Here is a 22986-nt window from a genome sequence, read left to right as displayed (position 1 = left end):
TTAAGACACAAGGAAAGGATCTCTGTAGTTTATCCCTGCCTCTCAGTTCCTCCTAATGCAACCGTAAAGTAAACGGATTCATAAAATGTTTACGGGAGGGTAATAAAGTGAAATTTCTAATGCAAAGGTTGCTTATATAATTAAACATACATTCTATGACATTCTGTGTAATTTGAAGCGGTTTCTATGAAATTAACAAGTACTTATATATCTATTTTATTTCTCCTCCCATTAATACCAAATAGTCAGGCAAAAAAGGGAAAAGCGCAAGATCCTGGCAATGCCAGCATTTACAAGTCAGAAATTGAAACTACAGATGTTAGTCAAGACTTACTTTTTATTTTTTTTCTTGGATATGTGCCATTAAATTTAATTAGATTTCTAATTTGCTGTCCTTTCCAACCTGCTTCTCTACCCCGACACCCCACTTTAGGAGAACACTAGAGAAGTGGTTTGGGAATGACCCACAGGATGCAGAAGCAGAGGAAACTCCCGTGACATACCCGGAGTCTCAGCCACTCAGAATACCTGAAAATAAGCCTAGACAATATCATACGGCCCTGTCTCAGAAAAACAAAAATAAATTATATGGCTGTTCTTATGATTCTCTTAACCACGGTATCATAAGTTGCCTTTAAAAAGCTGCTTCCAAATTCACCCTGGCCAAGAATTGTTCATTGTATCTGTTCCCCTTTTTATCATCCGGAAGTGAGCCATTCTTTACTGTTCCATCCTAACCTTTCAACCAAGTAAAATAGAGATCTGCATATTGCCCGAGAAAAGTCAGAGAAGCCATTGAGCTGTATTATTTTTTTCAGATTCCCCGAGGTCTTTGAAGCAAGTGCTAATGATCGTTGCCTAAGGTTTCTTAATTCTACATGAGCGATAATGGTTAAGCAAATTAATTGTAGCCACATATTCCTCAATTATACCATATTAGGGGACCAGAGTCCCTGAAGCCTTTCTAGACTAATGGATTTGGACAGTTTCAAAGAAAGTTTCAGAAGTTTCCAACAGCATCCTCTGTGTCAAGCGGAAAGCATGTCACGGAACTGTCAGCTCAGACACAGCAGAGAAATGCAATGAGCAGGGAGCCACCAGGCCCGCTTTTCCTGCGTAGAAGCTGCCAGTGAAAGTGGGAAGGGGGCCATAGCTCTTCTCAGAGGGCGTCCGTGTGGGTGACAGAGTCCAGGTGTGTGGAGGACGACAAGCTGTGTCCAGGCCCTCTGAGCATTCTAAGCACCCAAGGCACAGAAGTCAGATTAGTATTCCCCTGGAAGGTAGACGTTTCTCTGATCTACTAGCTGTAATAATAATGATAATGAAAATAATAGTAGCTATTATTATCAATATTATCATCATCATCACCACCGCCATCATCATCTACATTATTCCCAATGTCTTGATGACTGTCTACTCATGGAGGCTATGCTAGCGCTTTAAGGTCTACATCCAAACAAAACTCAGTTTCCCTCTTCTGCAAATACATTCCACTTTCTGTGGCTCCCTCACTCATACTAATTCAACTTGCCTTATATCAGCTAGGACTAGGAGCCTTATGGGAAGTGCCCAGTCCCCCTCCCTGATGTCCAACCAAGCATTTACGACTCAGTGTGATGCTATTGGTCATGGCTGTGTTCCTTAGGCTCTGCTTCCACTGCCAGTGTCGTCCATTCCCAAGGACAACCAACGTCCTTCCTCCTCCACTCTCACCTCTTAAAGTATTTCCCTTTTCCCTTGAGTTTCTGGCTGAGGAGCATTTGGATGACACTGTTTTCAAAGCTCTAACACCCCAAGATCATTCCGACCATTTATACCCTCAAAAATATGTGTCTTCCAAGTAAACCCTCAAGACCCATCATTTTATTCATCACTTATGTCCCGGCAATGCTTAAGCGTGCATGGGCAGCCCGTTTATGGCGGTTCTCCAGTTGTTCTTCTCCTGGGCAGTCCTAAATGCTTGTGTTATTGTCATACCCAAGGTTCTACAGTCTTCCTTTATGCTGTCTACCCAGCATTTTTAGGGCCTTCCTCTTTGACTTCTCCCATCTATTCCTCCAAGCAGTGCTATCTTCGGGTATCTGCTGTCATTCATTCTCATAACATCGTCGAAGTATCTCAAGCGCCATTGCCATACCCTGCAGTTTACTTTTTTCTGTAGATGGAGACGTTTCTTATTGTCATCATTGCACAGCCTATCTCTTCGTGTGACACCCAGAATCTTCCTGAGACACGCCTCTTAAACACATTCAGCCGCTGTTCTGGGGAGCGTCTCATTGTCCAGGTTTCAGAGCTGTAAAGAAGGCAGCTCAAGACAAGTGTCTCATGTACTTGTAATTTTGCTGTCGTTATGTCTCTTGCTGACCAAACCTTCCCTAGTGCCTGGAATGCAGCCCTCGCTATCCCTACCTGCCTCATGATATCTGAAATGATAGTTCCTTCGTTTGTACTGAGGTGTCCTTCCGGACAGACAAAGTTGACTGTTTGCTTGAGGTTCTGATCCTTTATTACAATGTTAACATCCTTGTGCCCCCTTCCCATGTGTTGCATCTCAGTCTTCTCCATGTTTACTTTCACACCAAGGTTTTCACTGACTTCCACCACTCTATGTACCATGGCCTGCAGCTCATGTGGACTTTCAGCAAGTAGTGTTGTATCATCGGTGAAACGCAATTATTGATTCGCACACTACCTATCTGCACACCTATCTCCTCACCCTCCAGGGCTGTTGTTATTATTAATTCCAGCAATATATTAAAGAATAGTGGTGAGAGGACGCATCCCTGCAACACTCCTACGATTGTCTTAACCTGATCACTAAGTTCTCCACAGACTTTGACTCATGCAAAGGTATCTTTATAGACATTTTCTAATATTCTTATGATTTTTTTCTGGGTACCTGTCGAACCTCATTGTTTCCCAAAGTCCTTTCCTCCAAATGCTATCGAATGCCTTCCTGAAGTCGATGTAGCAGACATGTATGTCTTTTGAAAATTCTTCATATTTTTCTTCCAGTTGCCTCAAAGTAAAGATCTTGTCAATTGCACTTTCCCCTCCCCCACCTCCCCTTTAGTAATTCCTTTGCTGAGATGTGCCTCCCTGATGCCTGTCTTCAGTGAACTTCACTCACTCACTCCTAGGAGCCCTCCCTGCGGCGAAGCCTTAATAACCTTCACCGTGACTCATTGTTCCCTGTATCCATCCGCTGCCTTTATCCTGTACCATCCTGCCCAGCTAGAGTGCTCACTCTCTCACTCATTATCCCATCCCTCAAAAGTGCCAGGGTCCCTGTCCCAGCCAGCCTTCTAGACTGAAATAACAACAACAAAAAAGAGACTCAGTCCTCTCACCCACAAAGGCTGGTGATAAAATGTATTAATAAGGTTGTGCGGTGATATAAGTGTAATAAGGAAGATCAAAGGGCAGAGAGTAGAGGAGCCCTGATAAGCTCAGAACTACATTCAGCAGTTCCTGTTTCGAGTCGTGGCTCTACTCAGCTACCTGCTTCTGGGAAACAATCCCACAGCCAAAGCCTCCTTTGCCAAGTTTTCTATAAGACCAAAATAAAATGACTTTCTATTTGCTACGCCAGACCTACTCAAAGTCTTTCCCTTGACTTTGCTTCTCACAGGAGGAGGAGATAGAGTCTAGGGAAGGTATCAGTGACTTCCTTACCTTCTGGCCCCAGTGAGGCTGAACCAATGAAAAGCACAGTGGGGGACCAGAGAGGGTGTCCCTTGAGACTTCCTTCCTTCCCCACAGCACAAGGTTACCTCAGGCTGGCAGAGTCCTTCTGCTGAAGGTCAGTGCTTCTTGCAGGGGCTCTGTTTGCCTCCCTGACCGCAGGTTCTGTTCCTCGCTTCCTCCTCTAGTTCCTTAGCCGCTGAGGGTAGAACAGCCCCCAGGGTAACTGGCCCCTGTGTTCTCCCTGCACCCTACTCTCACCTTCACAAACAGCTCCTCGAATCACCCCAGTCAAGTACGCCATCTGTTCCCTGCCGGGATTCTCAATGATAAAACTGCTTTTCAAATTTTCAGTTGCTGTCTGAATGTGAGCTATTTCTCATTTATCTCGGCACAGGGCTTTACACAAAGCAGACTGCTGCTATTAATAACGAACGGCGAAATGAATGCATGCAAGAATGAATGAGTGATCCTCTCTCCTTCTAGTCATTCTGGAACCCTTAGATTTTGCGAAGACTGTGATTTTTGTCTGGGAGGGTCCCTGTTCCCCTAGTGTTGTGTAAACAGTGTCCTACAAGGTTGAAATCTTCCATCTTTGAATAATCATTCCTACGAGATTCAAATATTCCATTGAAGTATTCCAAGCTATTTAAACAGGAAGGTGAACAAACTCAAAATAACTTCTGGAGGTCCCTGAAACCAACCAGATTCTCTAGCCACCTCCCCCCCCCTTTACCACCACCAGAGTGAGGCGGGGGAGACTCTAAGCCCAGACCAGCTGCCTGGAAGATGCAGGAAGCAGCAGGACTGAGCTGACTAGAGGAGGGTTAGGCCAACTGAGTCACCTGAGGACCCTCTCTAACCTGTTGAGCTGCATGCTGGCTGTTCAGTGTACCCCAGGTCCCCGGGTTTATGAGCTGTTGCTCATGCAGGGGTGGGCCTTGGTGATACAGCTGTCTTTGAACCATTGCTGCTCCTGTAAGGAACCCCTGGCCCATGTCCTTGTACATAACCCTAATAAAACTCATTGGTTCACCAAGTTGGACTTTGGTTATATCTGCACTTTGGTCTGTCGTGGCCTCCTTATCTGAAGTGAGTAGATGGGTGTCGTGTCCCCCATTTTCTCACACAATGCCTAGAACTCATGGACTCTGGGCATTTTTGTGTTCCTGGTGGTTTCCTGTGAAAGGGTTAAGTCTAGCTGTAGTTTCTAAAGAGACCACATCCTTTCTTCCACAGGCTGCGCATTCACCTGCTATCAAAAATAGATTACTTTTTATTTATATTTTTTTACTCTTCAGCATAAAAGCTGGCAAATAAATCAAAATCAAACTGTTTCCTCACTAGGTTGGAAGGCAGAAAGATATTTTTAAGGATCAGGAGCCCAGATGGGGGCCATGCTTTCAAACAAGCTACTCTGTGGACCCCTTCTATAACTAAAGGCCCAGCTAATACTCGATGAAAGGATAGCCTAGGCAAATGGTCTAACCACAACTAAAACACAGACTTCATCAGTCGGACAGTCACTACAAGCTGAAATCATGGCTGATTAACAGTTCCTGTCAAATTATTTTATTTCCAGCAATCATGAATGACCCTCTCCTCCCAAATCTCCCACCTATATTGATGCAGAAAACAAGGCTTGTCCTTTTTGTTCTAATATGACAGCTACCAAGGTTGATGGCTTACAAATGAGAAGCAGATTCACAGGAACTGTCTTTAGAAAACACGCTTTTGAGTCAACACACTTAATAGTGTGCCTGGGTACTGAGTGGGTATTATTCATTAGAAAATAATCATGTAACTAGAGTTCTTAATTAAAACTTGTGATGAGAAATGAATCTGTTTATTTGGTAATTATGACCCAGAAATTCAGAGCATATTGGAGTAGTTTATAAACATAATTCCAAAGATTTTAATATAGTAAAAGCAGTCGTAAAGCTCTTACCCGGGAATACAGAGGAAAATACGCACATTTGCACTTGTCGGAGACACATCTTTATGGGACAAGACCTGAAGAGTGAGCCGCTGGGGCACCCAAACCAGGTCAGCAGTCAAAGCCGGGGCTTGTACGAGTCTGTTAGGAACTTTCCAGAAACCTTTCAGCCAGCTTGTTTTGCCTTGCTTTGTAACAGAAGCAGAATGTCCATGGAGTTTTCTGTTAGTCCTCCCTCTTAGTCTTTTCTGAAAGATGTGAGTTCAGACAACTGCTGCAGAGCTAGCGAAATGAATCACTAACGCTTAAATGGAGCTCGATCGCTGGGATCAACTGGTGAGAAAGTTTGTCATAAAAATGTTCAGGTCTGCCACGATTTTGTTTGTTGACGAGTACCCAACGGCAGGTTCAAAGGCCGTAGGTATCTGGGGGTCAAGGAAACTGGGCACATATTACTTTATGGCACCAAAGGTTAGCCACACTGTGTTTCTTCTGAGATTCTTTACAGCAGGGTCCAAAGATCCTTGTAAGTGACGGGTGCAGAGAGTGCTAGCGACCCCTCATTGGCATCACTTTGGACTCAGTGCCACCAGCTTCCAAGGCGCAGGTTTAAAGGCCTGGTGGCGAATGATCTGATCGACCTTGCCGCTGCATCAGCACGTAACTGGACTCTGGGAATTCGGAACAAGCCTATTATTACAGCTGAACACTAATAAGGCTTACTATTGATTTTTATAGCACAGTATCAATTTCTTTCTGTCCCCCCAATGGAATGCCTTCCCTCCTTCACATTTTAGCAGTATAATTTGTAATAACCCCATACATTTGCTGTTAGTAAACTATCTATTGTACACCCTGACTGAAAAGCAAAACAGAAAAGGCAAAGCATGCATTTGGAGAGGTTTTATTTGGAAAGATATAAATTACCCAGAATCCTATTCTGTTTTGTTTATTTGTTTTTGGTTAGTTCTGTGTTTTCAGCCAGTAGGTGGCTCTAGTGGCTTCTGGCAAGGAATCACTTTTTGTACCTCTAAGGGCCAGCCACTTTTTTTTTTCTATATAGAGAGAATCTGTTGATGTTGAAGAGCTCTGGAGAAACAATCTTGTGACCCTCACCATTAATGCAGACACTTGTAGCTTAAATGGTGAGGTTTGCTTTATTACAGATATTCATGGGTTTAAATAAGTGTTTTTCCTCATAACTCATAAATGACTCAGAGCAGTTGTATGGGTGATAGCATGTATACACACACACACATGCGCACACGCACGCACACACACGCACACACATGTATAAATCAGATATAATCATGCATATGCTCATCTTCCCTAGAGAACCTAAATAGCATTCAAAGTTGAAGGCTGTGCATGTGTCTGGTGGATAAACAATGGTTTTTGGAAAACCTACACCTTTTCTTCGGCTCAAACACACCAATGCCCAACAGTGGTTCCTGTGAAGGCATTAGTAAAAGTTGAGAAGTCACTGATGATTCTTTCGACAAAATGCATGGTGCATTTTTTTTTACACGAAGCGAATGGCAGAAAATATTTATGCTAAGATAGAGTAGGAATCAAAATAAGTTTAAAAAGCACATTTTCTTATTCCAAATATGGGTATGGCTATGTGCGACACTAGCGTAGAACATAGCAATAGAAATGAATTATGCCAGCAAAATCTTGAAGCTTAAGATTTACCATGATAAATATTTTTCATTAAAATGAAATATCTTGGCAGAGTCACTTTCATATGCAAACTCTTGACACAAGGAGGCCAGCTGTGTCTGTGCAGATGCAGAGATGTGGGTCTATATTATTAATGATTTATCGTGCCATGGAGAGCTTAGATTAGTTTTGAAAGCAATCCCTTGCCACAAAAGCACTTTCTATAATGTGCGAATGCAAGGAACAGTGTCTGTGCATTCCAAACTGAAGCCATCGGAGAAAACGCCTCTCCCTTTGACATTTCAATTACAATACCTTCATCTATGGGATTCTACATTCTACACGATGCTATTCATGAAAATCCATGCAAAACGTTGTTCCCATCGATTGGATAATAGTTCGTACGCCTGAATTAAAAGACATATCACATGGATAGAGGAGTGGAGGTAGCAGTGGACAAAAAATTTATTGAGACACCCATTGATTCATGAGTCTCACACTTGTAAGTTTGGATTGCGTTTCTAACCCACGTCTGTAGTATCCCAAGACTGCACTGCCTTCATGGCATCTGGAAAGCGTTGCCTAGCGTTTACTCAGTGGCTGCTGTGCTCCTGGCAAGGGGGTTCACAAGTCACGTGTGTTATAATGTCCAGTCTACTACGGAAGCCATTTAAAGTTTTATTATCATCCTTGTTTTTCAAATAAGGAAAATGAAGCCCACTGTGGTTAAATAAATTATCCAAATCACCAATCTACTGGGAAGTAGCTGGATTGGAAATCAAACTTTATAAACTCCAAAAACTTCATTCTTAGCGGTTGCTGTTCAGACCTCATAAAGTAAGAGGGAGCATAGAAATCCCAGTTACAGGTATGACGTTAACCAAATCACTAAAATGTCTCTCTTTCAGTTTCCTCACCTTAAAAATGGTGTCAATAATAGTACTTGCTTCATAGAATTGCTGCATGCTAATACTTTTAAGAGCTTAGAACAGCCTGGCATATGTTAAGCATGGTATTTGTTTAATAGCAGTAATGGTTAAGGAACTGTACGTACTATCTGATGATTGATACATTTTACTGAGATTCATACACAAAGATTTTCTGTAGATTCTAGATAGCTATTATGCTTCGGATTCAATTGGAAACGAGTTATTACGTACCATTGATGGGAAAACCATGCAGAAAATACAAAAGCATATTTGCTATCCGGGCAGAATCTAGCCTTCGAAGTTTGTAGGGGAGTGAAAAGAGCCAAGGGCTTCTGTTCGCTCATTGACAAACATCTAACAAATAGTCTCAATGGCACTGTGAGATCTTGGGACACAAAGTATTGGGGGAGGAGTTATATAATATAGTGATGGCAAGAGGACAGTTCTTTCTTATCTGGCCCAGAAGAGAGTACGAGAAGGTCTCAGGCTCCAGTGTCATACTTGCTCAAGCAGTATTTACAGGGAGCGCATCCTGTGTAAGGCACCAGCCTGCACAAGGAAGGAAGGAAGGACGGTGAGAACCCTGCTCCATTAAGACGTGTCCAGTTGGGAGATAACCTAAACAAAACAAAAGCGAACAACATTTTGGAGCACAGAAGACACTCAGATCCAGACAAAAGGTGTGGTTTGCAGGATGAGGGAAATGTGCCACCTAAACAAGAGCCGTTCAGTAAGAAACCAGAAACGAAGCTAAGAAGCTTGATAGAGTACCACAGAGAACAGAAACATCATGAGAGTTGGCTTTCTGGGGCACCATGATTACCAGCCAATACTAGTGCTTAGAGCGTAGGGTGGGTAGGGAGAACCGGGAATTGGCAGAAATCAACAGGGTTAAAGAGTTGAATGGTGTAGAGTCAGCAGTCAGGACGGCAATCAGATGAGCCACAGCACTGGCAGCTGCCTGAGTGCCTGGTTTGGATCTCTTTCCACTGGAGACCAAATAAAGAGTGTCAGTTTCCTCTCACCGCTCCCCAGAAGGGACAGGACAAACCCTCAAGAGTTCCCATGCCATCCTCTGGCTCCCTGGCCTCCAGCACAGCAAATCCAAGCATGACCCCGAGGTCCAGACTGATACTTAAGAGTGAAAACATGTAATTCATGGTTCCCAAGGGACCATCAGTTTATTCTCCAGCACCCAGCCGACCATTATTTCTTGTTATTCCTGGATTTAAGGACTCAGTCTGGGGGTAAAACTGTCACCCCTGGCTGGGTCTTTGTCCTTCTAAACCTGCCCACATGTACAGGAACTCAATCTAAGCCAGGTGTAACTCACGCTTAGTAATCTCAACACTCCAGAGGCTGAAGCAGGAGGATTGCCTTAAGTTTGAGGCCAAGCTGCTCTAAACAAGGGGTTGCAGGCCAGCCTGACCACATGGTGAGATGGGGGGGAGGTGGGCAGGAATCTGGAGGAGTGAACTTCTGCTGCTACTGCTGACATGGGACAACTCCCAAACCTGTGCCCAGGTTGCTGGCGACTCCTTCCATCACCACCCAAGTAGCCCTTTCCTCCTCCAACTCTTCTCATCTTCACGCAGCGCCCAGTACCCTCTGCCTGCAGGGCAGAAAACAAGAAATGACCGCTGGCCAGGAAACAGCCCCAGCTTTCTGGGTCAGAAGTTGGCTAGGGGAGGGCCCTGACTGCCAAGTAACTTGCAATGATGTCAGAGCCCAGCACAACCAGAAAACACCAGCCAACCAGGCAACAAAAGACTTAACAGCAGAAAAACCACTGAGCGAGTCTCAGAAGCTGCTCTTTCCGCCCTGTACCCCTTTCTTGTAATAGGAGGGACTGGGGGGCGTGGGGGGGGACTAGCTTGCATTTTAAAAGGCTGCCCTTTCTCTCCAGGCTTGCTTTTGGCTACCAAGTGTTAATCAGGATGCCTTTTTCCGAGTATATTCTTCATAAATGTAAACATGTATGAGGGGGGTGGGGGTTAGCAAAAAGAACCGCGGGCAAGAATATGCCTCCTGCATGGCCCGACTCTCTTTCCACGGTAATTAACCACACTCAAGGGAAAACCAAAAGTTTGGCGGAAATTCTCTCTCCTCTCCCTCCCTCCCTCCCGCCCCTCCCTCCCTCTCTTACTTCCCCTCCCCAGCGGAGGCTCCATGGTTGATTCCAGCCAGTTAGAACCCTTAAGTGATACATGATTAGATTGCAAATGAATAAACACAGCCCGTTCTTGGATGTGAACTTTGAATGAAGATCCTCTTGTTTGGGAATATATGATTCTTTTACTTCATTTATGACAGTCCATCTTAAATGATGTCGCCTTCAAGGACATTTTCATTTCTCCCACAACGTATTAAACGAAACACTTGCCTGTAAAACCGGCTCATTAGCCTGCAAAATTATACTGTACTGAATGGCTTTCATTCAAAGTGGAAATAAGATTTTTAGTAGGCAATTTCTGTATTTTCTAAAGATACAGCTATGTTTGATTGCTTCTTACCAGCTGTTTTGCTTAGTGATTATAAAGATAAATGGGGGAGGGGGCTTAGAAGAATGAGTTCAAAAATAAATCTTAGACTAGAAAACTAAGACTGAAGTTCGGGGTACAACTGTGCCCACAGCACCACTGGGCTGCAGCGATTTGTCCTCGGGACGTCTGGGGGCGGCTGGGAGAGTAGAGAGGGCGCCTGGAGGAAGGGAGAGGGAGGGAAGGGAGAGGCGGCTTTGCAGGCTACAGAGGCGGCGCCAGCAGGACGACCCGGCTCCAGGAGGCGCGGGAGGAGCGGCTCCTCTAAGGTGGGAGAGCCTGGGCGCGCGGCCGAGCGCGAGCAGGGACGCGGCGGCCACCAGGGTCGAGGCCGCGGCGCGCGTGGGGCTCTGGGCGGCGCTGGCCGCGGTGGGAGCTGCAGAGCGGCGAGGGAGCCGGGCTCTCAGGGAGCGACTCGGAGATGGATCGAATTACACCATTTGCAGGGCAGCGGTTTGTTTTGCTCGCGCTGGGTCCCGCCGCCGCCACAGCCGCCGCCGCCGTCAGGGCTGGAGCTGGCGAGTTTCGGGATAGATCGCAAGGCGAGACCCGAGACCGAGGGATTGCTCTTTCTGCACACTGTCTTGGTCGGCTTTTCCGTGTGGTCGTGACAAGCTTTATTTGTCTGTCTTTTAACGCAGGCTTTCCCCATGAGAGGTAAGACGGTCTCCGAAGCTCGGCTGTCGCTCTGGGTGCGTGATGGGGGTGGGACCCCCGGCCCGCAGCGCAGCTGTGTGCGGGCGCGTGTGTTTGCGTGGGTGTAGTGTCGCAGCTCCGCGGAGTTCATTGCTTTCCCAAGCCCCTCGGTCTCCGGTGGTGCGCGAGGCGCCTGGGGAGGTCTGGCTGACCGGTCCCAGCCGGCCGGTGGGCGGCCTGGGGGGCGGGGCGGGCGGCTCGGCCCTCCTCCTAGGCGCACCCCTAAGGGAAGAAAAGACACCCGGGGCCGCGAGGAAAAGTTTCTTCCAGGCACGGCGGGCTCGGCATTGCCCCGCACACCGTCAGGGTTAGCCCGCCTTCCTTGCTGCGGGGCTCGCACCACCAGCGCAACCCAGGCCGCCGGCCAGCCTCGACCCGGAGGACGCAGGGACAGCGCAGAAGCGCGGAGCCACTGACTGTCCACGCGGGGACCGTGGACACCCACCCGCCAGGCTCCCAGTCACTCTCCCCCGCAACTTTGTGTGCTTTGTTCGCTGGCTGGAAATGACTCACCGAAGCGCTGTGGACAGGGTCTTAGCCAGTCGGCAAGGGTTCAGTCCGGAGACGTGTTAAGCTCTCAGCTTCCCATCAATTATGGATGGAAACAAATAAGGAAGAGTCAATTTTGTATGAGCCGCTTCTTCAGCGGCCAAAGGCGTCCTGTAGCCGGGAGCAGCGGCAGGCAAGGCGAGCCCAACATCCAGGTAGGGAAACTTCCAGCTCTTGCTGCAGTGACGGTCTGTAGAAACTGAGGCAGTAGCCGCCCTGGGAGATTTGGGAGCGCTTTCAGCTCCCAGTGGCAGGTCTAACTCTTAGGTTCTAAATTAAAGGCCAGAAAGGAGTTGGAGGTGTGGATGCAAACTGAGTTTAGAATTTTTCTCATTAATCAGCCAGCAGGACCTCGTAGAGGACTGTTTAAATCTTGCACTTGGCTTTTTTAAAATTGCCAGGGTGGGGGTCGGGATGTTGGAGGGGCCATTGCTGTAGGATATGAGTTAGAGCGCCAGAGGAATTGGACCGGTCAGTAGGTCAGTAACCAATTCCAGTATCCTCAGAGTGGGACAGCGTTATTATACATGTTCCCCCGAGACTTTGTGTACAGTAACTGGACCCCGTGTCGGCCACTCAGGCGTCTTTCCCTTAAATCAACACAGCTTCTGGTTACTTATGGGAAATCTCCTCCCAGAACTTGGAGCTACTACAAATTGTAAGTCCACAGTACCAAAATATGAGTGCCTTGCCCCTTCCTTCTACTTTATTCTTGATGCCATAAAGTAGGTCCTTTTGCTTATTTCAATGCTGAGGTCCCAGGGAAAGAGTTAACATTCTTATTCAATTGGTTTAGTCTCTGTTCCCTGAATGGGAAAAATACTCCCCATTTGGAGAAAACCTTCAAGGCTTTTCTTCCTTGCATTGTAAAATCTTAGACAGTTGGAGGAAGTATTTTCCTCTCTTTTCGGTGGTATAAAACAATAGATCCTGCTGCTTTGTTTCTTCATGGTGTTAAGTATCTACCCTAGGAAATTAACTTGTCTTCGGTGGCGTTTAATGTAGTGAGTGACAGGCTCATTCTCTCAAACTAGCATGTACTACACACAAATGTTTACCCCGGCTTAGATACATAAAAATTACAGATAAGCTCTGGGATGGGGTCTGTGTCGCCGAGAGCCTAAACATCTGCAGATAAACTACAGCTCACCCGTAATTGAGATTTGCTTTTTAGTCTGCCAGTGCTTTTGTTTAGGTCTCTGAGATGTGCGCCCAGAGACAGTTAAATACAAGATCCTAAGATTTCTCTGCTTGGCACGCTCAGGAACATCAACAATCCAGTAAGCATTTTTTATTGGATCCTACATAAAATTGGTACCCATCCCGTTTCTCCTAAGGCTGCTACTTAGGTCCCCTCTCTGAGCAGCCTTTCTGTGGTGCAGGAGAATGTGCCAGGAACACTGTGATGTCTCCATGATCAGACATCTGGTTAACTTGAGTTTGATTTAGATCTGTGGGCATTTTGCCACCCTATTTCCCCCTTTTTGATGCCCTCTAATAGCACCAGGACCATCTGGTCATGCCTCCCTTGGTTTGATGGATTTGAAAGATGGCTGTGACGTCAGCCTTAGTCCTTAGAGTGAGGGCAACTTTAAAATCCAGAGGGCTTCAGTTCACTGGCTTGCTGCACAGGAAGACTGTCCAGTAACTGATTTGGGTAAGTGGGCCTTTGCATCCTGCCTGGTAGTTTCTGTTCCTTGAAAGGTCTTGAGCAAGTAGCTTGGGTTCAGAACTTTGATTCGGAGAGATACCCATGACAGTTGAGGACTGAGTCTGAAGGAGCTCTTCTTACTGCTCCCTCATAACGAGCCATGGTAATTAGCTTAGTCATTGTTCTTGCATGTGAGTTTCACTAAGATACAAAGAGTGAGAAATGCATCTGAAATGGGGTCATTTTTCACTGTTCTGATGCGTTTTATTCAGAGCTAAGAGCTTGGCTGAATGCCTGACCGGTATTAGTGCAGCAGCCATAGGAGGCAAACTCATACCCTAACACATTGCAGGACAAAATATTGTCTTTTATTGCTATCGAGGCTCTTTAAGCCCGCATAGTCTGGATTTATTTCTAGAGGAAGCAAGAGGCAGGTGAGGTAGGCCAGCTCGTCTATGCTCCTTGAGTGAGTACCTGCCATTTGTTAAGGAGCTGTAGCCCTGAGCCAACACCCTGTGGCCAGACATGCTTTTGCATGTGCACCTTAAGGTGTACTGCAGACTGGAAAACCAGATCTGTGGGGCAAGACATAGAAATATATGTCTCTTTTTTTGTGTGTGCAAATTGCCGTATCACAAAACTTGAAAACAAGAAAATCTGCGCCTAATGTTTCCAGTGCAGGCCTTCCTGCCCTCAGCACTGATGAACGGGCTGTCAGTGTGGTTTGCATCCTGGGTCGGCCACACCAGGGGGAGGCGGCATTCTCTGAGGCTTATGTGAATAGAGGTCTAACAGCAAACGGGTCTACCCAATCCAGTGTCTTGGGATGCTGTTGAGAGCAGCTGACAACTCAGTTGGGAGGAAAAGTGTCTTGATTTATTCCTGTGCCCCATGGAAGCACTAGACCCCGTGACTCCATTAAGCACGGCCGGACACTTGTCAGTCGAGGTGGCTGTCGTCAGGCTGTTTTCCTGTCAGACCTTGATGACAGGGGCAGTGTAGCTGACCGCTGAGGCGGTTCTCAGTTCTCCCCAACAGGAAAACTCCTCAAACTTCTTACTTCAAAGAAGAAAACCAAACAAAACATCGAGCAGAGAGCATCTAAGGGCCTGCAGCTCAGTGGAGTGCAGAGCCTGCGCGTGAGGTGTTTCGTACTTCCCAAACTTTTCTATCAGACTTTGTTAACTCCCCCAGATTAGCATTTTAACAACCCTGAAGTGAACTTCTGCCATTCTCTGCACTTGGACACAGTATGTAGACCATCCATCATCCTGTCCTTGGCTACAACAGGCTGCTGGCTCTATCACCATTTGGAGGTACACAGAACCCATCCAACTGTGAATAGCACAGCTGGCTACAGCTATTTTTTCTTCCACACCACTGGCAGCATTGTCTGGCTGTGGTAACTAAAGTTAACACCCAGAACAGGAAGTTTCCATCCTTTGATAACCTGTGCCAGGCCCTCATCCAGTCTTGGAAGTACACCTGCCTGCAGGCCTGCTGGCAGGTCTTTTACTCACATGCCACTTTGTGGCCACAGCAGTGACACTTTAGACCTGATACAATTTAGCCACAGAATTATAGAATGAGAAAGCTGCGCCCAGTCCCTGCTCATCCCATGCCTTCAGAACTTACTCTATTGGAAACGTGAAAAGGGGACTAAGAATAGCGCTAAGCCTGTGACCCAGAACCAGTAGAGACAGAAAAAGACCTGTCTGGCTCTTCAGTGACCTACACACACCCTGACTCCTTCCCTTTACACAGACTGTGTGATGGACCTAAATATAGGCCTGCGGTCCATATACACACGCTTTTGATGACATTTTGTTGTTTCCCGCTCTTTATATCTGTAAGGGTAGCCATTTGCTTGTTGGGGAAAGGATAACATGTATTGGGTGGGTGAATTTCTTACGAGATACAGGGTTTCATTCACCGGTTTGAACTTTTCTAGCAGAGAATCCTTCTTTGGGAATTTGATGTGCAGAAGGGGTGCGATCATTTCATGCTTTGGTGTGAGTGAACCCAACCACAAAGTAGCAGGGAGAAGGGGGGTGACATTGATGGAGGAGGAAGAGAGAAAAAGAGGGAGCAGAAATCACAGTGCCCACAATGAACATAGTGTGGTGATTACATTCTAGACATGCTAATAAGATCTTTGTCTTGGTTGTGTGGAAGAGTCAAACATCTACAGGAGGTAGGCTCCCTTCACATGACTTGATCATCGAGAAAACAGAGTCACCTAGTAGGGAAGCCAAACCTCTAAGCATTCCAGCCCACAGTTTCTCTTCGCAGTACTGGATTGCTTTGGTGTTTCTGGCTCTTCTGAATGAAGAAGTTACATTTGGGGGAACATATTTTTATTGAGTGACTTACCCTTATGGGTATGTTCATGAGTTGTGTCTTTCTGCTAACCTAAATCATAGGGTTCTAGTCTTCTCCCACATGTATTCCTGGTGGTTGGACAACTGTGACCTCTTCAGTGGTCGCAGAAGGGCCCCTCACCCAACACTGCTCTCCTTGTTAGGTTTTCTTCTCTAGGATCATTTGGCAATGAACTCTCAGAAAAGTGCTGTCTGGGTGTACTTGTCCTTTCTTTGTTCCCTGATCCTGCTAGGTGACAATCTATTATGTACCACCGTCCCATTTCCCAGGGTCACAGTTTCAGGGTGGAAGGGATTTGTCTGAAGCCTGACTGTAGATTCCAGCAGGCCTCCCACTGTTCTTAGTGCTTCGATGAACTTTGACCTGAGCGATCAAACCCCGCTGAGACTTTGTCTCCCATGCAGTAACTTCCTTGTTATTGTGCCTTTTTTTATTCAGAATTCCTATGAGAGGAAAGTCTAAAAACTAGATATGCATTGCCATTGCACATGATGCTGAAATTTACGGTTTTCAGTATATATTTAAGGGAAGGAAACTTAGGTTTTAAGAGTAAGAGTTCAGTGTGTCAGTACATATATAATAAGGCCTCGGGAGGATCTGCAACCACTTAGCCTGTTATTGGAGTCCGTATTTAGCAGTAGAGGCAAGAGAGTTTGTCCTGGCACCAAAGAGCTGGAGCAGAGGAAGCTCACCAAGGAAACACTTCTGTTCCTCAGTTGGACCATCAGCAGCAAACCAGGAAGCTGGGCAGCTCCACCTTGTCTCGAACCTCACTTGTTATTACAGGAGTGCTTGGAAGAACCCAAGACTCCCTTGGGTGATTGGCGGATCGAGGAAAAGATAGTTTTAGAAGCAATCGACAAAAGAAAGGCCGCAGACATAGTAATGTATTCCGCAGTTTCTGTTCTTGCCATTGCTGTCGCAAACGCGCTCATTCAGCTTTGACCAAGTGTCTGCTCTGCACGCATCCTAAGAGGAGCATGACAAGATTCCAGAGCTCTAGGTGAACAGCCACGGCAGAATGCGGTGTGTTTTAAGTGCCAGAGAAGGTATGCCCAGCCCTGTGGAAGCCGAGGAAAGGGAGGTTATTTCTGGCGAGGGTGGTCAGGGAGGGTTTTATAGAGCCACTGATATTTGAGCTGGTTCTTGAGCTAGGTAGCATTTGGACAGGTGGACCGTAAGAGGCGGAGGGGGAGCTGTTGAAAGAGAAGGCATTCCAGGCGTAGAGTACAGCTTAGGCAGAGGCCCCTGGGTGGGGTGGGATTGGGATCAAGGTCGGTTGTCTACTCTGAGTCCTTCCCTTCTGCAGAACTGTGTTTCAGGTGCACAGTGGCTGTTGGCTATGCAAGTCACAATGCTAAATCGAGTATCCTTGGGCTGCTGGCCCCACAGAGTCAGCCATTGGAATGCATGGGATCAACCTGTGACAACTCAGATCGCTCTGCGCTGAGGAGTACAAACCCCATGCTAGCTGCAGGTGGATCATGTCTGTATTCACAAAGTCAGTGCTGAGGACCCGGCAAGACCTCCCCTCACTAGGCGGCTGGTGTATCTGCCTTAGCTTTTTCTTTTTACCACAAAAAGACTTTTAACGTAGACTTTTAATTTTTAGAACAGTTGCACGTGTATGTAAGCATGTTGGCAGGGGAGAAGTAGGACCCTGATCATGAACTGGAGTGCCCGTCCCACTTAGATGGCAGCTCCCCGAGGCTGTGGCCTGGTGAAAGTCAGCCAAGGAAGACACACTTGTTCAGCAGATGTTGTAATAAATGGATTAGTGAGTTTTATTGCACAGCTGGTAGAGTCTTCCATTGCAAGGAGTGGTTGGAGGCTAGGGCAGCGTCTTCCTAATAGAGGAAAATGACCGAGAAAATGATGACTACATCTTGTAGGAAGTGAACGTTCTTCTGTGGTTCTGAGCTCCCAGGACAAACTTCTGCCACCAGTGGCTCCCTGTGTTGTTTCCTCACCAGCGTTACTTCCCTTACCCTGTCACAAACCTTCCTCCAAGCTCAGTGGGACCGGGAGTGCCTCTCAGCCATTGTTAACCCATAGGTTAACATAAATTAGAATCAACACACAGTTAAGTTTAATGGTGGATGTAATAAACTTCGGAGGGGGGCCGCGGGGGAAAGGCCAGACGTTCTGAAATTTAAGTATGCTTCTTAGAATATGTAACAAAGGAGGAATAAGAAGAAAACAAGCGCATTAGGAATGGTCAGGTGAGCTGCTTTGCCAAGCCTCACCCCTACCCCCAGTCCAGTTTTCCAAGGCCCACTTGTCTCTCACAAGTCAGTACTCTACATGACAGTCTCAGTGAAGAATCGCTGCCGATTAATCATCAATCACAAATTGCAAAATAGGTCCCTAGGGAGAGGGCTAATCACGAGCAAATGCAACATGGGAAACTTTTTAGGAATATCCCGGTGACTTAGAACAGAGAGCCTGCTAAGTCTAGTAGCTAGCTGGTCTGCTGCCTGCACGGTGGCTTGACGTGAAGGGCACGCGGCTCCCCTGTGCCCACCACAGTTGCTTCTAGACCTGATCTAAAATAAGCTGGCCCGGCTCAACGGGGCTAATAATAACAGCACTTGCTGTGTGCTTGCCGTGTGTCATGGCATTGTGCCTAGTGCTTTAAATATGTTGTCTCCTTTAATCCTCTCCCCACCCCCGAGAATGGGAGCAAGGGGCTGGCAGATGGGAATCCTCACCACGCGTCTGACACGTAAGTAAATATGCTAAATCCCTTGATCAGCATTTTTTTAAAGATGGCTACTGTTAACAAGACTTGCACGGTACAGAGGAAGAAACTGAGGCAGGGAGGGTTAAGTGTGTTCTCATTAAACCCAACAATGAGAGGAAGAAGTTAGGATCCATGGGACGGAGTCTAGTGTGACAGAGAAACTGTGTGATCTGAAACAAGTTACTTAGCCTCTCTGAGGCTTCTAAAAAGAAGACTGTACTGGTAGTACCTGTGTCTGAAGAGGGTTGTGAGACATAAATGAATTAATATTTGAGGAGCACTTATAATAGAGCTTGGCATGCAGTCGTGTTTTAACTACACCTCTGTCTGTTAGGTAAAAATAGATGTAGTCTGGCTCCAGAGCGTGTGCTCTTAGCCTTCATTCTGTGCTCCTTGATGCGTGTGAATCTGTCTCTGCTATTTGACTGGGGTGCGGGCTGGGACTTCAGATCCACAGCACCCTCCGTCCAGTAGGCTAGGAAGGGGACTGTCACAGGCGGTGTGGAGACGGCCCTCAGCCCCTCCATACCTCTGTGGAAGATCTCCACCATAGGTATCCGCTATTTGTCCGTCATGGTGTCAGACTCTGGAGCACACAGCTGGTGGTGTGGAAGGTTGGTGTGTTTTCTGTGCTGGTGGCTCCCGGGTTGGTGAAAGTTGCCGTAAACTCTTCAGGCACACTCCTGAGCCAATCCAGGTCTCAGACCCATAACCAGCCATCCTGAGACTTCAACACTCGTCGACATCACACAGGTTAAAATTCAGATTCCCAGAGCCCTAACCCTCCTCCAGGCACACCAGGTAAATAATGCTGCTGTCTGTTGACCCTTTCAGAAAAGAGCCTGCAGTGTAGCCAGGGTACCCCTGACAGCCCTGTGTCTGCCAACAGCCTAGCATCTGGGAGAAATGCAGGCTACCACGTCAGCACATGACTGGACAGCAAGGCTGGTATGAAGAGGCCGCTAGGTAGGTATGACCTATTCCTGCCAGCCCAGGGCATCTCACTTAGCTTATGAAAGAGAAGAGAAAGCGATAAAATACGCTCCAAGCTAAAGAGGCTTATTAAAAACAAAACAAAACAACAACAACAAAAAAAAAAAACCCTCTAGTGTGTAAAAAGATTTCCACAGTGAGCAGAAAGCATGAAAGAAATAAGGCCTGACTTATTTCTGCTGACCGGCCTGTATCATTTCATAAGCGGGAGCCCTGGGCCAATATTCCTAGCAACAGTTCTTGATTCCGTGATAAACTGAGATAAGGGTAATCAAACTTCATGCTTCAGGGCACCAGGTGATTGCCTGCTGTGGTCAGAATGGAACTCTTCCCCTGGTGCTTTGCACAATTGACTAGACACATTAGACAGGTTTCTGCCATGCTGGGGGGAGTGGGGGCTGGAGGCTTGGCTGAAACTCCTGGCTGATCCCACCCGGGAAAGCGTGTGTCTGGAGCATGCCGTGCCTTCACCGTGTAGCTTCCTCGTTATCCATTATTCTCATCCTACGTAGGTGATGCATGTGTTGACTGATAGAAGGCACAGCTTGAGGTCGGGAGCCCACTGCACTTAGAAGCAGCTGCCTTGCCCTCCAGCCGTGCTCGGCAAAGCCAGTTTCCTCATCGGATGCTGCTCTGCTGCCCCGTGAAATCGTCTTGAGTGTCAGATAAAACAGTGCATGAACATGGAAGCGCTGTTAAAATGCAAGGTGCCATTACACACAGTGAAATCACCGCTTACTGTAAACGACAGTCTGTGCATTGACGCCGGGGAATATCATGGGCATAATGACTGAACACTGAGTTCTTACTCTGTGTGGAGCACCGAAGGGGCTTTATTTACATTCGCTCAGGGACCTGCGGCGGTCCTTTGGGACAGCGACTTGTTTTATTCCCATTATGTAGAAAACAACACTAATTTTCCCAGAAATGTCACCTGCCATAGATGGCTGCAAACCATAACCTAAGACAGTTGGGATGCATTACTTTATAGTCAGAAGGAGTCTGAAGTCTGAGGTGTGTGCCAGTGGGCTCCAAGCAGGGCACGTCAGTGCCAGGAGGGCTCTTCCGGCCTCTGAGGTCATGTTTAGTCCTTGTTTGTTGCCCCTTCCTCCAGTTTCACAGTTATTCTCTGTCTTCTACTTCAGATCGGCGTCTCTGGCCTGCCAGCCTCCCTCTTCGGCATTCTTTAGGACCATCACAAATACTTTGGTCCCTTCAGATGATTCAGGATCGATTCCCAAATTTAAGGTCCTTAGGTTACTTTCCATCTTGCCAAGAAGGTGAGGGTATTTACAGACTGTGGGAACTCAAGTGTTACCACTTCTTAAGGGTGGGGACATTACTCTGCCCAGCATAGTTCAGTCCCTGTGAGGACCTTGAAGTAGTAGAGTCAGAATTTCTACCCAGTTCTGACTTTGAAGTCCATGATCTCAACCACTCGCCATAAACCTCTTCAGTTTAACGGATGGAGCAAAGAGTAAAACCAAGAGGCATGAGTGGTGAGAATCGCAGTGTTGCGATTGGAAGTCAATTGGCAGCTTTGAAATAGAGTCATGATAGCTGGTGACAACCCGGACATTAACTAACTATACTGAACTTATGTCCGCTACACATTTGCGTTTTTGTTTGTTTGTTTTCCTGAGAGTAGGTATTTACTAACTGGATGGCAAGGGGCTCGTGAGACCACTTGCCTGTCTCTGGGGAAAAAAATGGCCAAATAAAGCAGGGACAATTTGAGGACCTGGGCCATTCTGAAGCTTGAAATCTGTGGGAAAGTATTTCCGAGGAACTGTCCACTCAGCAAGGGTAAATGGAGAAAGTGTCAGGAGCAACTGTCTTGTCACCTGCTGGTTTTGGCACTGCCTCTTGGCCAACTGGATGGAGTTTCTCAAGCAAGACTTTTGTACCCATCCCTGATGACCACGACTGTCTCTGGCTTATAAAGCTTGATGTTCCCCAAAGGCCAGTTACTCAATCAGGAGTCTGTGTTCTGCTAGAATTTGAAGAACAGTCAAAAGATGTCAGGGCCCCTCTTCTGTCTTGTGTGAAAATTCAGTTATAATTTTGAAAGCCAAAACTGTATTTGAAAATGGATTAAAAGTACAGAGCTAGTCATCTGGAAGCTTGCCTTGTTGGGGACCAGCCTGAGGCCTGGCAGAGGCCCCGGCCTAACAGCCATCATTTTCTTCTTAGAACAAAGTGAATTGGAGGGTGAAATAGCACCTAGAACCTTCAGGGCGCTATAATGCTCCATGGATCTCCAGATTGTATCTTCCTCGGTTGTAAGAGCAAAGGCGGCAGTGATTTAACAACCGAGTCCACAACGTGAGCACGGCCCAGTTGTGTGCGTTGTGTGCGTATGGAGACCGACAACAGATAGCCTGACTTTTCAAATTTATTACTGTCATTTACATTTTACAGCACTCTGTCTTGTTCTTTGGGGATCACTTTCACTTCATTGCTGTTAATATAGTTTTTAGACTCAATTTTCAGAAATACATAGATAATATTTTCAGTTAGCAATAACTGCACCTCATTCAGCTCTCGGGAGTTGCTAGGATGCTGTAGCACAGTTTCTCAGTGTGTAATTTTCACTTTCGTCCCCGAAGAGCCATCCCCCCTTCCAACATGTAGCAGAGACAGGGCAGAGGAGTTTCAAAGTACAGAGCCGGCCCTGGCTTATGGGCTGTGACTGTTTTAGATTGTACTGCAAAAAATTTTAGGCTGGCATCCAAAGTCAGAGAGAGAATGTCTTTATTGATTAGCAAAATCTTTTGTGAAAAAGGAGGGGGCGGTAGCCCCTCCAAAACACATTTGTCATTTTTGATTGAATGCAGTAGCCCCCCAACATCCATGGGGAATTCATTCCAGAACCTCCTCCAGTGGGTGCCTGAAACCTCAGCGCCTTGAATGCTATATATACCATGTGTCCCCCATATAGAGATAAATACCTATAATAAAGGATAATGTGTAAATTAGACTCAGTAAGAGATTAACAACAATAGCTAATACCAAATGGAAGCATTGCAGTAAGCAGTACACACTAATAAACGCTGGGTTAATGTGGTATCTTTCAAAACAGCTCTACTGTATTTTTGCTTTTGCCTTCCACGTAGCAACGTAATGGTTTCTCCCAGGCACACCTCAGCTGTCCGGATCACTGTTAGACTTTGAAGTCATTACCGAGTCAGAGAAAGGGTTTCTTGGGCTGAGCACTGTTA

The 22986-nt window shown here is 46.6% G+C and overlaps 1 protein-coding gene across 9 annotated transcripts in view; it reads left to right on the top strand.

Moving 5' to 3' along the window:
• The first annotated feature begins 10694 nt into the window (after window positions 1–10694).
• The window catches only part of Sema6d (semaphorin 6D), a 57656-nt gene continuing 45364 nt past the window's right edge, over window positions 10695–22986 (top strand). For 5 of the 9 annotated variants that reach the window (XM_050134074.1, XM_050134073.1, XM_050134075.1 and 2 more), the window contains exon 1: window positions 11453–12151. The gene's annotated coding sequence lies outside the window, so the exon portion shown is untranslated. The other 4 variants (XM_050134069.1, XM_050134068.1, XM_050134076.1 and 1 more) reach the window with 4 other exon arrangements.

The sequence above is a fragment of the Alexandromys fortis genome, unplaced genomic scaffold, assembly GCF_014885135.2.
Source record: "Alexandromys fortis isolate MF-2015 unplaced genomic scaffold, M_Fortis_MF-2015_v1.1 scaffold_6, whole genome shotgun sequence".
NCBI classification, from domain to species: domain Eukaryota; kingdom Metazoa; phylum Chordata; class Mammalia; order Rodentia; family Cricetidae; genus Alexandromys; species Alexandromys fortis.
The sequence above is the reverse complement of the archived record's forward strand: the minus strand, read 5'-3'. Positions and strand labels throughout refer to the sequence as shown.